The following is a 13925-nucleotide window of genomic DNA, read 5'->3' as shown; positions in this document are numbered from 1 at the left end:
TTAAAGCACTCTTGGGAATTCCCTGGGGGTCCAGTGGTTAGGACTCTGCACTTCCACTTCAGGGGGCATGGGTTTGATCCCTGGTTAGGGCAGCCAAAAAAGAAAAAGCACTCAATTTCTGTTACAAATTTCTCACCCAGTTACGTAATTACAATATTTACTTAAGATACTTATTACTTGGCTTTTTGGTTTTAAGTGTGTTTGGATAGCCAAGAATGACTGCAACTCTCATTTCTCCCTAAGCCAGCTTTATTCTCAGATGTGTAGGATTCAGTCGGGTCTTGTCTTTTCATGGTCTGTCAAGCAATTTATGTTGCTTGAGTTAAACTGAGTTTTTATTCAGCTTCAGTCGTTGAAGTTAACCTGAAGATGTCCACTGATTTCCTTTTGCTAGCCAAATCTTATCCTTCTCCTGAATTTAGATTGCATTTTTAAATGACATCCCGTATTTATATTTCTTCTTCCAAATTGCCTTTATTTGTATTTTGAAATTAGTCTGGTTTGATAAGGGAAAGAATTTGATAAAGATTTTAGGACACATTCTGTTTTGGGTAGCTAAATAGTATTATTGAAAAAATACCATGTGATTTTCACGTATTAAAACAATGCACAGTGTGCGTAAAATCTGTAAGATAGTCAAAAGCTAATGTAATCATTAAGACTAGAATTTAAGTTATTTCAAAGCAATCCTGAGAGTTACTTGCTTTTGCAAATAAATTATTAGGTGCACATTATAACAATTTGCATTGTCTTTTTGTTTTTGTTTTTTTTTTTGGCCACACCATGTGGTTTAGGAGATCTCAGTTCCCTGACCAGGGATTGAACCTGGGCCCACGGCAGTGAAAGCACCAAGTCCTAACCACTGGACTGCCAGGAAATTCCCATGCAGTGTCATTTTTTTATGCTCAGTTGCTGTGTAAGAGTTTTTTTTTTTCTATTCAATTTTGGGGATTATTCTGTAAACCTTAATGAAAATGCTAAGCAAGTGTTTATTTTTGCCCATTGTTTTGGTGACTTATGTATGTTACATTGTAATTGGAAGTAAAACAGTGTAGCTACTAATACAGAGTAAGTTGCTTTTCAGGCAGCATAGCTACTGATTCTCGCTTCTTGCTGGCTTTCCTGGCAATGGTATCTTCTCCCTTATTTATTTATTTAAAAAAATTAGTCTTAGATAAGACTGGTTATAATTATTGTAGCACTTTGATGCTATTGAAGAATACTCCTGAATAGAAAGTCAGTGGTTTTAATTGTTATAGTTTCTTTTGGAATCTACAAAGCTTTTCATGAAGAGTTCACATTTTTAAATTATGTATAGTCAAAAATAAGCTAATAGTCTTGAGAATTTTCATGTAGTTTAAACTCTCCCTAAAATGTTATGATTACTAGAGGAAGTTCTAGGGTACCGGTTCTCCAGAGTGGTTCTGCTTTTTTTCTGTTATTTGTTGGGATTCCATCTAATATTTCATTTGAATAAAGGTTCTTTGAAAAGTTTGAAAATCAGTAGGCTCAGAGAGTGTATACGTGACTTAGGCAGAGGAAACTAGACATTACTCTTTTACAAGAAAGGAAACTCGATAAGAACAGTGTTTGAGCTGTGAACAATATTTACAGGCTTTGATTTGGTGATCTACCCAAGTATTGTTATTCAACTATATTTATAAAGGTGGGGAAGGGGGTGTTGGGTTGGAGCAAGAGTCAGCTACACAGCCACATACCACCTTTGGTTAGCTTTGAGTTTTCAGGGAGTATTGGGGAGGAAAGAGTGTTATTCCCAGCGTCAGATTTGAATTTATCTGCTCACATTAGTACCTCTACATCCCCCTCTTCCATAAAACAAGCTAATGGTTCAAAAAATAAACTGGTGTAGTATTCCTTTGTGTGACCGCACCACAATGTATTTATCCATTCCCGCATTGAGAGAGATTTAGATTATTTGCAACTTTTTAATATTTAAAAAACGAATGCAGTGGGCATCCTGGCATATGTCCCTTGAGCACGTGTACTAGTGTTTCTCTAGTATTTGCCTAGAAATCAAATTAATGGGATATAGAGTATGCATATCTTCAAGTTAATATTGCAAATGCATTATACCAAAGGTGTACTAACATACTTTCACTAGAAATGTATGAAAATTTCTGTTCCTCTGTCCCTCCCTATCCTCAGTAACACTCAGCAAATATTGTCAGGCTTTAAATTTGCCAGTCAGTTGAATGTGAAATAATATCTAATTTGCATTTACAATTACATGTGAGGGAGACATCTTTTCCTGTATGTGTTGGCCATTTGAGTTTCCTCTTTGAATTGAATGCACATGGCTTTTACCCATTTTTCTTTGGGGTTGTGTTTTTCTCATTTATTTGTAGTTTTTTTTTTTATGTAGTGAGGATACTAGTCCTTTGTTACATGTTTTGCAAAACCCAGTCTTCATTCTTTTACTTTGTGTATGGAGTTTTTTGTTATTTATCCATCTTTTTCTTTATGGTTTGTGTTACTGTCTTAAGATGTCATTGTCATCTCAAGTTCTGTATTCTCTGTTTTCTTTCAGGAGTTTTAGAGTCTTCTTCCCACCTCCCAAGCACATATATTTAGATTTTTATTTCATCCTGAACTTACTGTTGTATATGGTATGAAATAATCCTTTCTTTTTTTTTTTTTTGCAAACAGGTTAATTGTGCCAACACCAAGCCAGCCCTGTCCAATACCAATTTCCCATACGTGTATGATCCATTTCTAGTTTCTAAGTTCAGTTCTGTTGTCTTTTTGTCTAATCCTATGCAAATATGATACCATTTTAATTACTGTAGCCTCATAAATGCTGATACCTGGCAGGCATGCATTGTCTTCATCTTATATAAACCTAGTTACTTTTAATAAAAATACAATCAATAATCTACATTCTCTAATTCTTAGTAGCCTGCATCCGTTTTGGAGATCTAATACTGAAAACTCTTCACCTTACCTATGAAGATTACTTTGTGTGTTCCTGTTGCATATTTACATTTTATTTATTTATTTATTTTTGGCTGCATTGAGTCTTCATTGCTGCGCGCGGGCTTTCTCTAGTTGTAGTGAGCGGGGGCTTACTCTTTGTTGCAGTGCGTGGGCTTCTCATTGTGGTGGCTTCTCTTGTGGAGCACAGGCTCTAGGCACACGGGCTTCGGTAGTTGTGGCCCTCGGGCTCAGTAGTTGTGGCACACGGGCTTAGTTGCTCCGTGGCATGCGGGATCTCCCCAGACCAGGAATCGAACCCATGTCCCCTGCATTGGCAGGTGGATTCTTAACCACTGCACCATCAGGGAAGTCCCACATGTTTACATTTTAAACTGGAGACTGGTAATCACATCCATCATTCTGACCTCCTTCCTTCCCCTATAAGATTGGACCAGTAAGAGTGCCCTGGCATGCTCTGTTGGAGCTTAAGGCAAAAGGAAAATTAAGTAATAATTGTCACTTTAAATTTTTTGACATTTCGTGCGTCATGGTTTTTGCATTCATTTTGATTCTTTTAACTGTTGGCATTAAAATATTTATCTTGATTACCAAATTTAGGCACCCCTTATATTTTGTCTCCAAGGCAAGTGCCTCACTTTTATCACCTTAGCCCCAACTGATAAATATGTTAATTCCTGGGCCTTTGAAGTGACTGTCTCTAGACAGTTTTCCTGTTTAAAGGCAGACATTACCACGGAGGAATAACTCTCCCTACTAGTCCCTTTTAGCATAGATCAATTTTTTTTTTCCTGCGGCACTTAGAGAAATGGGGGGAAGGCTGGTATAAGAAGAGAATTCTGTGCTCTAGAAGCGGCTAGTTGCTACTGACTTTGCTTCCTTAGGCGGTGAGCCATCTTTTTATAGTTTGAAAACATAATGCTGAGGGAAATAGCAAGTTCCAAAAGGATGTCATTTATGGAAAAGCTTAAATCTCCAAAATATATTTCTAAGTGAACTTTTTAAAAAAAATATTTTAGTATCTTTGAAATTGAGAAGTGTCTTAAATCAATGACATCTTACAGTTGCCATTGGCTAGGCAGCTGTCATGGCATAGTTGCACCAACTTGTCATAACTGTTCATATTTTAATTTCATAATTAGGTTTTGTCAAAGTCTAAGTCTTAAAAACCTCTGTTACAATAAGTATAAAATAATCCTAAGTGTTATTAAAGGATTGTTTCATGGTTTAATTGGCAGCATTTTTTCTTAGTTATACATAAAGGAATGCTGCGTAAATAATGAAATTTTAAAGTTGATGGAGTATGATACATAATTTATAGACACATAATATGTATAAAACATGCATGGGAAAAATACACATTAATTTAAGACAGTAGTTACTTCTTCAGAAGCATTGGGAAGTGTGAGAGTTTTATTTTCTCCTCCCTCAAAAATAAAGTTATAAAAATGTTAACATCTGTTAAATCTGAGTAGTAAGTAAGGGTGTCTTACATTCTTTTATGTAATTTTCTGTATGTTTGAATTTTTAATAAAATTTTGAATTAAAAAATAAAATACAGAAACTAAATGAATTCAGTGGTTCTGGGTTGCCTTCCAGGAAGCAGGCACCAATTTATAATCCCAACAGTATACAACAACAATGCTCATGTTTTCTGCTTTCTTGCCAGTATTGCACATTGCCAATCTTGTGGGTAAAATATTGTTATTTGTGATTTTCTTGATTTAATTCTCAATTATTTGATTACTAGTGAGATTGAATTTTTTTCTCATTTTGGTAATTGTATGTCTCTTATCAAAGCTTGTTCACATAAGTTGCTTATTTTCTATTAACACATTGATCATTTTTTTTTATTGATTTGTGAGAGCCCTTTATGTATTTAGGAAATCAGCCATTATTCTGTTACATATGTCACAAATTATTTTCCTGAGTTCACCAGTTACCTTTCAATACTGTTTGTGTGTTTGTTTAAATAAGGATGTCAAGGCATGGATGGGACCAAACAAAACACATCTAACTGATACTGAAACCTCCTAATTGCTGAAAAGCTACAAGCTCAATGACAGGATTTTTCCCCAGAAAATCTTATATCATGCTACTCTGTGTCTGTGCTTTTTCTTACACAATAACTTTTTGTTTCTATGCCAGCTTTTCCTATAAGCAGAATAAAGGCTTTCTAATCACTATGATTGGAGAGTCACTAGAGAGAGCTAAGATGCTGTCATCTGAGGAGTACTGGATAGTTCTCCTTGGTCAAAAATAATTATCTTTTATTCTCCATATGCTGTTTTAAGAATAGAGTGGGGTGTACTTTTTGTTTTACTTTTTTAAAAAAAATTGAAGGAAAATTTACAGGAAGTAAACTGCAAAGATCTTAGGTGTTCAATTTGATGAGTTTTGAGAAGTGTCTCTTGAATTTTACATTCAGTAGTTTTAGAATTTTATCATTTTCTTTAACAGTTTGAACCTTCAGTTGTATACTTAGACAGCCTTTTCACATTCTGAGTAAGTACGTATATTTTCTTTTACGATTTTGACCTTTTTATTATAAATAAATATAAGTTTTATATATATATAAATATATAATACAAATAGAACTTACTTGGAGTATTACTATAGTGCAAAACTCTAATGTAATATTTTCCATTATTCCCTCAGTAGCTGATACATAAGCCAGTCTTTTTTGTTTGTTTGTTTTCCCATCGTCTCTCTCTCTCTTTTTTTTTTTTTAGTTTTTACAGTTTTTTTACTGAGGTATGATTGACATATAACATTATATTAGTTTCAGGTGTACAACATAACAATTCAATATTTGTATATATTGCAAAATGATCACCAAAATAACTCTAGTTAACATGTCTGCATATATAGTTACAATTTTTTCTAACGATAAGGACTTTTAAAATTTACTCTTTGCAACTTTCAAATAGGCAATACAGTATTATTAACTATAATCACCCTCCTGTACATTACATCCTCATGACTTCTTTTTTTTTTTTTTAACATCTTTATTGGAGTATAATTCCTTTACAATGGTGTGTTAGTTTCTGCTGTATAACAAAGTGAATCAGCTATACATATACATATATCCCCATATCTCCTCCCTCTTGCATCTCCCTCCCACCCTCCCTATCCCATCCCTCTAGGTGGACACAAAGCACCGAGCTGATCTCCCTGTGCTATGCAGCTGCTTCCCACTAGCTAGCTATTTTACATTTGGTAGTGTATATATGTCCATGCCACTGTCATACAGAGTGAAGTAAGTCAGAAAGAGAGAAACAAATACCGTATGCTGACATACATATGGAATCTAAAAAAAAAAAAAAGTTCTTACAATATATTTTTAATTCATACCTTCTTAGTAGACAACTGACTTAATCACTTACAAAAACCATTTCGATTTCTATCATTTCCACCAGATGGCAGTCTTGGGTACATCCACTTGTAAACCCGCTGAGAACTCTGGTGACAAGAAAGGCAGTGGCTGGCAGACCTTACAAGGCCTTAAAAGTACAGGAACAAAAAGGTTTTTTGTAAACATGAAAGACAAACGAACCCAACATTATGTAATTATAGTATTTATACTGCTATTAACCTTTAATCTTACAGCCCATTCATTAATGGAGGCAGAGAAGAAGGTCACTGCACCCTTCAAAATCGTATTTTTCTCTGTGCATGTGTTAAACACCTGTGGCTTCTTGGCAGTACTTTTGCTTTTATTCCAGGGACTTTCATGGTTAAAGGCAGGCTTTAATAAATGTCATTATTGTTTCCCTTCTAAAAGCACCATTTAAATCAGAAGTTACTGGATTTCTAAATGTTTATGTAAGAGCATCTTGTGACTCTGATTTTATGATGCCCAGATCTCATCTGAAATATGAGGTACCAGTGTTTATAGTTAATGTAAAGGAAAATAGGTTTGTAAGTGGCTTATTCTACATGAATACAAATCTTAATAACCCCCCTAAATTAGACACTTTTTAGCTTAATTTTGATGACTTCAAAGACCTGCCTTTAGGAATATAGAAGGTAGTGAATTTCTTGATCAGGCAAGGAATTGGCTCAAGTATTTTCTCATAGATGCTTTTTCCAGTGGCCAAAAGAGAGTCCTTTTGGACAACAATACATCATCTAGGTAAGCTCCCCTTTTGTACCTTTTATTACAATTCCATTTGCTAATTTACTTATTTTATATTTCTTATTGTGTTATGAATGAACTATTTTTCTTCCAATATATTTTTAATTCATACCTTCTTGGTATAATCAGGGACTAGTAATTGACTGAACAGTAACTATGTACATTCCCTTTCTGAGAGATTTTATTTCCACTCTGAGATTGAAAGGTATGAAAAAGTATAAGAACAAAAAGAACAGGTTTGATCCTTATGCAAAATGGTATGCCAAGGTTAATTCTTGCTTTTCCAAAGAAAATTGATGTAAATATTCTAGGAGGTAATATAGATAAAATGTTGACAAACAGTAAATAATTTCTTTTAAGGCAAATCATGAAAAAGTTTCCTTTTAAATCCCTGATGATTCTAGGATATAGTTATGTGGAACAGCAAATTTCTTTCATGTATTACATGGATTTATTCATGTTTTATGTGATCTCTGAGAATGAATGTTGAAATGGTCTTAAGGGAATCTCAGCTATGCAGTAGTTATGCCTAGAGCTTTTGTGTAGTGTACCAAGACATACCTTTAACTAAGACAAGTTGAAATCAGTTAGAATTAGGTTCACGCCACATATTTTCAAATAGTTATGGGTAACCTAAATTATATAAATAAAGCCATAAGTTAAATACACCTGGAAGATTGGCTGTGTAAAATTATCTTTGAAAAGGAAGCAACTCCTTTCTAAGAACCCATGTTTGTATATATTTATATAATTTTTAGGGCTGTTGGCTTTTTCAGGTAGGGACACACATGAATCTGGCAGTTAAGACAATGTTCCCTATTATAATATAACAGCGTATACAGTATGCTAGTCAAATGTCTTTCACAATCAAAAGTTTACACGTCAATGCTGGCCGCTTTAACACTTGGGAAAATTTCACATCAGAAAGCAACACACTCACAAATGTTTGTCAATTTGAGAGAGAAATTGTGGCCCATAAAGCAAACTCTGAATGTTTTGTAGTTTTACATCCTCAAAAGTTTTAACATAGTAGTTCTGAAGAATTGTCATTTGTGTATTCTTCAAAGAGAGTAATTTTATAACTGGACAGATCTTTACATATTTATGAAATCTCAAAGTTGGAAAATCCCTGAATACCAGATGGGCCTCTGATCCGATTCTCCGGGGACCAGAATCTACCTCCATTTTGGGGCAGCTCTGCCTGTCCTGGTTGGTTCTGTTTCTTCCTATCATTTGTCTTATGAACCCCTTGGGGCCAAGCGTTTAACCACGGCTGTTATGATGACTCCCAGTATCTTCTCTTTTCTGTCACCAGTTATTTCACTGATACATTGTGGCTTCAATTGTCTTTACCATTCAAACCCCAATTCTGCAAAGGCTCTAGTTTTCTGTATCTTTTTTTTTTTTTACTTTAAATTAATTAATTAATTTATTTTTAGCTGTGTTGGGTCTTCGTTTCTGTGTGAGGGCTTTCTCTAGTTGAGGCGAGTGGGGGCCACTCTTCATCGCGGTGCGCAGGCCTCTCACTGTCGCGGCCTCTCCTGTTGCGGAGCACAGGCTCCAGACGTGCGGGCTCAGTAGCTGTGGCTCACGGGCCTAGTTGCTCCACGGCATGTGGGATCTTCCCAGACCAGGGCTCGAACCTGTGTCCCCTGCATTGGCAGGCAGATTCTCAACCACTGCACCACCAGGGAAGCCCTAGTTTTCTGTATCTTAAAGTATACAACCCAGAACTGAACATTTATAGGTAGTAGAACTGTTATCTTTTGTTCTAGTTAATGCTCTTCTGTTCTTCTATTTAACACTCAAATACGGAACTAGCTTTTCTGACACCCACATGAAACTGTTTCAGTCTCTGAGGTTAATTATTTTTACTGCTGTTAATAGTCTTTCCCCATCCTACACTTGTGCAGTTGGTGTTTTGTTTAACCTGCTTTGCAGGACCTTCATTTATTCTAAGTTTTCTTGTGTTAGATTTATTAACCTTTTGAAATGTTTTTGGATTCATCTAAGATATATATGCTATCTTATTCTTTTTGGTCACTCCAAAGTTTGATAGGTAAACAGTATTGAATGAAACAAGTCTGAGGACAGTGGCCTGAGAAACTGCTCTTTGATGTGATACAAATTGCCCAATCTATTAATCAGCACCCATTAGGTAAGAGTTTCAGCAATTTACTGATTCATCTATCAGCCCGTTTCTCTCCAAGTTTGTCTATAAGAATATCATGGGATCTTACATTCCTTGCTGAAGTCCTGCATTTCCCTAGTCAGGTAACTGCCCCCAAAAGTTCATGAAGTTAAGTCAAACCTGTTGATACGTAGTGAACAATGTTCTCTTCCAAAAGGCTTAAAAAACATTATCATTATAAATAAGGATCTATTCTAGGGCCTTTCCTGGCCCTAGAAGTTGTCACCATTTTTTACCTCTTCCAAAACTTGGAATGACATTTACCCTTTCTGATATTGTGGCCAACACCCACTCCACTGTATAACTACAGTGGACCACCCAGAAATATTCCCAGATTTTCAGTATCCTTTCCTTGTTTTCCATTAGCATAAAATAGGAAATCGAGTTCTTATTGGCCCTATCACTCGTGTATAATTCAACTTATTTGGAATTTTCACTTTGACCCTATTCCTGTAGGCCCATGCAAATTTAGGTGTTTATTTTTGCTTATGGTGTTTTTTGTATCATTTATGTGTTTTTGAGATTCTGAACTTGTTACATTTCTTCCTGTGTAAACTCGTGGTTCTTGTTTTTGTTTTGTTGTTGTTTTACTTCTTTTAGGTACATCTCCCTTTTAATTCTGTATGTATATGATTCTTCAATTTAAGAAGTATTTAAAAAAAATAACCCTGATGCATTTAAAAAAAAAAGAAATCAAAGCTACAACTTGGCCTACAGCCTGAGGCCAAGTGCAGCATGTGGACTGGACAGAAAAGAACAGTGCCACGTCCAGAAGATGCTATTCACATCACAGACATTGGGGGCTCTTCTATACAACTTTCTAGCAAGTGGCAGGAAGGTGTTCTTATGAATAAAATTAATATAGTTATATTACAACAAGTATCTGTCAGGTGGGAAGTAAGGTGACTTGAGAAAGGAGTCCTTTTTAGAGAGTTTTTTTTTTAATTTATCAAAGATGCCACAAGGGCCAGCAGCAGTGCTGGAGCCTGGTATTTATTCTAGGAAAGGAGATGATGTAGCTTCTCTCTTTACATTCTTCCCTACCTATATTATATCCTCTTTCCATTAAAAAAAAAATGGGAAAAGGTAGCACTGTAGGAGTGTGGCAGAGGAACTGAGGAGCATATAGGTGATTGAAAAGGACCAGCTTTGGCTTTCTAGCCTTGAGTTCAGACTTCTTGGAAGAGCCTCTCTGTGATACACTCTGGCTGCCTTTTTTTTCACTTGTTTTTCTTGACTTTTTTGATTACTAGGGCTCCAAAAATAGCAAGTAAGAAAGAAGATATTGGAATGGAAGAAAATGCCCCAATTGTAGACAGCTTTATAAATTTCTGCAGATATATGAATTATATATAATGTATATATAGGTAGTATATTTCTTGGCACACAGTTCTGTGTACATGCTATACTTCAATAAAAATTTATTTTAAAAAAACTTGGCTGGTGCAGTAAACTTCCTATATATTTATTTTTATTTATGTGAAGGTTTTACTTGTTAATGGAAGACATGAAAATATTGAGTAGATGTGATGGGTATGCTTTAGATAGTATGAACTGAAATATAGATTATGTGTTTTGTGAAAAACTCAGGGAAGTGGGAGGTAGAGGGGAACCTTCAAAAAATAGGCAGCATTTTAATCAGGGTAAGCTAAACTGATACAACAAACAGAACCAAACCTGTAATGGTTCAAAAAATAGGTTATTTCTTGCTCATGTATAGACCAAGTTGAGTGTTCCAGGTAAGTGGCTTCTTTCTTCCATGTAGTGATTCAAGTCTAAGACTTTTTCCATCTTGTGGCTATATCATCACCCAGGGCCTTGCTATCTGTATCCAACCAGCAGAAGAGGAAAGTGAGCAAGGAAGAGGTACACCTGCTTCTTACAAGTCTCACTAAACTTAAGGGGCATTGAAATCATACAAGACATATATTTTCTGACCACAATGGAATTAACCTAGACATCAATAAAAGAAAAATAAGAACAGCACACTTAAATAATCAATATGCCTAAGAATAAATTGTAAGGGAAATTAGAAAATATCTTGGCTAGAATGAAAATGAAAATCACAACATATCAAAATATGTGGGCTACAGCTAAGACAGTATTTAGAGGGAAATTTATAGCTTGAAACACGTATTAGAAAGAATGTAGGGTCTCCAGCTAATTAACTTTTACTTTCCAAATTAAGTAACTACACGTGCAAGAAAAGAAGAAAGAAGAATAAGAACAGAAATCAGTGAAATGGGAAACAAAAAAGAAAAATCAGAAGCTGGCTCTTTGAAAATATCGATGAAATTGATAAACTTCTAACCAGACTGATCAGGAAAAAAACAAAAACAGAAATTATCAATATCAGAAATGAAAGGGGAAATCAACTATACTCCAATACAATTTTTTAAAAAAGGAAACGAAAGGGGAGATACCAGCATGGGTCCTATAGACTTTTTTTTAGAAAAAGGAAATATTATGAAATATTTTATGCCCATGAAATTGATACCGTAGAGGAAACATTTGAAAGTTAATCAGTGTAATTCTGCACTGGGAGTGAAAAAAGAAAAACCATATCTCATTACATTCAGAAAAAGCATTTGACAAAACTCAAGACCCATTCCTGGTAGAAATTCTCAGCAACCTACAAATAAAAGGGAACTTGCTCAGCCTGATAGAGGGTAACTATGTAATACCTAAACCTAATACCATAGTTAATGGTAAAAGACTGAATGAATACTTTACCTCTAATACACCAAACAAGGCAAGAATGTCTTATCTCACCACTTGTATTCAATACTGACTGGAGGTTTTAGCCAGTGCAACAAGACTAAAAAAAAACAAGACAGAAAAAACAAAAACAAAAAAAACCATACAAATTGGAAAGGAAGATGCATAAAACCGTATTTGCAGATGACATGATTGTTTAAGTAGAAAATGATAAGTTATAAGTAAGATACTACAACTCAAGCTTAGCAAGGTCACAGGATACAATGTCAATGTTCCAAAATATATTTCTCTATATACTAGGAACAAACAATTGAAAATTGAAGTGAAAAAATAATGCCATAGCATCAAAAACCATGAAATACTTGGAGATAAATTTCTTGAAGTATGTGCAAGACCTGAACACAGAAAACTACAAACCATTTTGAGAGAAGACCTAAATAAATGGAGAGATACCACATTCTTGGGTGAAAGTTTTAATACGGTTAAGATGTCAATTAAAGCCAAATTGATTTATAGATTAAATGAAACCCTAATCAAAATGCTTAGCCATTTTTTTGGTAGAATTTAACAAGCTGATTCTAAAATTTATATATAAATGCAATTGGATCTCAAATAGTCAAAACAACTTTGATAAAGGATTAAATTGGAGGATATATAATGCCTGATTGCAAGAATTACTATAAAGCTACAGTAATTAAGATAATGTGCTTTTGGAGTCAGTGTATATATATATAAATATACATATATACATATATGTGTGTGTGTATATATATATATATATATATAATCTGTGGAACACAATAGAGAGTCCAAAAATAGACACTGTATGTAACACCTATATGGTCACTTGATTTTTCACAAAGCTGACAGTAATTTGATTGGAGAAAGGAAAGTCTCTTCCACAAATAGTTCTGGAATAAACACATAGCTATATATTTTTTTAAATCAGCTTTTATCCCCTTATGTCACACAAAAATTAACTTGAATCACAGACTTAACTGTAAGGACTAAAACTAAAATTTCTAGATGAAAACATTGGAGGAACTTGGGTTAGGCAAAGCTCAGTTAAGAATAACTTCCACTCTTCCAGAGAGAGACACTGTTAAGAAAATGGAAAGGCAAGCCTTAGGCAAAACATCTCTGATTAAGGAGTGGTGTTTATAATAGATATATTTTTTAAATACGTAAATATTGAAAAACTGAGTATTTTACCAAGGAAAACATACAAATAGCACATAAGCACCAATGCTCCAAGTTACTAGTCATTAAGGAAGTGCAAATTGTAATACTGCTACAACTCACTAGAATGACTATAGTTACAAAGACTGGCATTGCCAAAAGTCAGCGAGAATGTGGAGTAAGTGGAACGCTCACATATTGCTCATGGGTAGGTAAAAGTCCAACCACTTCAGAAGACAGTTTGGCAATTTCTTATAAACTTAAATATTCTACTAACCTTATGACCCAGCAATTCCACTCCTCAGTATATACCCAAGAGAAATGAAAACATGTCCACACAAAAATCTACATGAATGTTCATAAAAGCTTTATTATAGTCCCAAACTGGAAACACCTCAAAAGTTCATCATTGGTGAAAGGGTAAACCGCATCCATACAATGAATGCTAATTAGCAATAAAAGGAACAAACTACTAATTCATGCAACAACATGGGTGAATCTCAGAAGCATTATGTTAAGTGAAAAAAGACACAAAAAACATCATACTCTATGATTTCATTTATCTGCAATTTGAGAAAAGGCAAAATTTAGTGACAGCAGACGAGTTGTTGCCAGGGGCTGGTGGGAGGGACATGAGGGAACTTTTGGGGGCTATGGAACTGTTCTATACCATGATTGTGGTGGTGGTTACATAACTGTAGACATTTGTCAAAACTCATCCAATCATACACCTAGAAGTGGTTAAGT

At 34.8% G+C, this 13925-nt stretch overlaps 1 long non-coding RNA gene across 1 annotated transcript in view; it reads right to left on the bottom strand.

Annotated features, from left to right (window-relative positions):
• Positions 1–5669: 5669 nt before the first annotated feature.
• The window catches only part of LOC309612548, a 440985-nt gene continuing 432729 nt past the window's right edge, over positions 5670–13925 (bottom strand). The window contains exon 2 of the long non-coding RNA XR_014235271.1: positions 5670–8671. This is a non-coding gene — a long non-coding RNA (uncharacterized lncRNA). The remainder of the gene's footprint in view (positions 8672–13925) is intronic.

The sequence above is a fragment of the Balaenoptera borealis genome, assembly GCF_965194805.1.
Source record: "Balaenoptera borealis genome assembly, chromosome: 15".
Taxonomy (NCBI): Eukaryota; Metazoa; Chordata; class Mammalia; order Artiodactyla; family Balaenopteridae; genus Balaenoptera; species Balaenoptera borealis.
The sequence above is the reverse complement of the archived record's forward strand: the minus strand, read 5'-3'. Positions and strand labels throughout refer to the sequence as shown.